This window comes from Oryzias latipes, chromosome 20, assembly GCF_053564925.1.
Source record: "Oryzias latipes strain Hd-rR chromosome 20, Olatipes_Hd-rR_3.1".
NCBI lineage: Eukaryota > Metazoa > Chordata > Actinopteri > Beloniformes > Adrianichthyidae > Oryzias > Oryzias latipes.
In genome coordinates this window covers 15,954-17,500 of record NC_136256.1, presented here as the reverse complement: position 1 = coordinate 17,500, position 1,547 = coordinate 15,954, and the positions used below count along the sequence as shown (strand labels likewise).

General features: G+C 40.5%; 1 long non-coding RNA gene across 1 annotated transcript in view; it reads right to left on the bottom strand.

Moving 5' to 3' along the window:
• LOC144988203 (uncharacterized) overlaps positions 1-1,333 on the bottom strand; it is a 2,847-nt gene extending 1,514 nt beyond the window's left edge. Inside the window, exons 1-3 of the long non-coding RNA XR_013652043.1 lie at positions 1,234-1,333; positions 490-587; positions 1-52 (exon numbers count right to left, since the gene is read on the bottom strand). The exon at positions 1-52 is cut by the window's left edge and continues 1,514 nt beyond it. This is a non-coding gene — a long non-coding RNA (uncharacterized LOC144988203). The remainder of the gene's footprint in view (positions 53-489; positions 588-1,233) is intronic.
• Positions 1,334-1,547: the final 214 nt, after the last annotated feature.

Sequence of the window (1,547 nt, the reverse complement as noted above, 5' to 3'; positions counted from 1 at the left end):
GACTCTGCCCATCACAGTCTGGAACTTGGTCGAATCAGTTTCTCTTTGATGCCTGTCAAAGAGGTGAAACAGACACATTTAAAAGTAATCCATGTATATTGCCAGATAATCCAGCATCATGTCTCAATCAGTTTAAATACAGAGGGCCTTCTTTTGGTTTGAAATGGGTATGTTAAGGATGCAGGCAGTTGTAAGCAGGCATGCTGGATCTGGACAGTAATGAGCACCATTTAACCATTTAGCTGCAGGGAGTCCAGAACAGCTCCCCTTATCAAGTAGCCACCAATAACCCAGGTTTAATTAGCTGAGGCTGGGATTGGATTCTGGTCATTAGACAAACCCAAACGCAACATGTTGCGCAGAAACAGGTCTCTTTTCGAGAATCCAATCTATGGCCCTATGTTTTCAGTGTGATTTGACTAAGTGTGGTGACTTTTCTGGCACATATTCTTTCTTATAGTGAAAAGGAAAACACTCACTGTCACTTACCTTCATTTTTAGTCGCTTTTAAAAAATACATTAGACAAAGGCACCACAGTCACACTCCAACCAGAGTGTGCAGCAGACAGCCCAGCAGCCACAGTTACCTGTGGAAGAAAGAAGTGGATGCAAGGATAAATCTTTTATATATAAATATATATATATATATTTTTTTATCTCTCAATGAGGAAATTGGTCTCTCAATTTTAAAATTATCCCTAGGGGGAGCAGTGAGCTACAGACCAGTAGCACCCTCAACTTTATGCTCACAGAGCTTGCTGGCCATGTGCATTGTCATGTAAATTCAACAAGTGGGGTTCAAACTGTGATGCTAAATATTCTGGTCTGTCTTCACCATTTTAAAAGTTAACCTTGTTGGTTCAAATAAAATGTTACATTTGACATTTTAAAACACCACAGTTTAAGCATGGCAACGTTTGAAATTGAACATTGCCTGCAAAAACTGCAGTTTCTTTGGTCACCAGCTCAAGGAATCGTTTTTCATGGAGGGTGAGTCCAGAACAGCCCCCCCCTATCAAGTGGCCACCAATAACCCAGGTTTAATTAGCTGAGGCTGGGATTGGATTCTGGTCATTAGACAAACCCAAACGCAACATGTTGCGCAGAAACAGGTCTCTTTTCGAGAATCCAGTCTATGGCCCTATGTTTTCAGTGCGATTTGACTAAGTGTGGTGACTTTTCTGGCACATATTCTTTCTTATAGTGAAAAGGAAAACACTCACTGTCACTTACCTTCATTTTTAGTCGCTTTTAAAAAATACATTAGACAAAGGCACCACAGTCACACTCCAACCAGAGTGTGCAGCAGACAGCCCAGCAGCCAAAGTTACCTGTGGAAGAAAGAAGTGGATGCAAGGATAAATCTTTTATATATAAATATATATATATTTTTTTTTTATCTCTCAATGAGGAAATAGGTCTCTCAATTTTAAAATTATCCCTAGGGGGAGCAGTGAGCTACAGACCAGTAGCACCCTCAACTTTATGCTCACAGAGCTTGCTGGCCATGTGCATTGTCATGTAAATTCAACAAGTGGGGTTCAAAC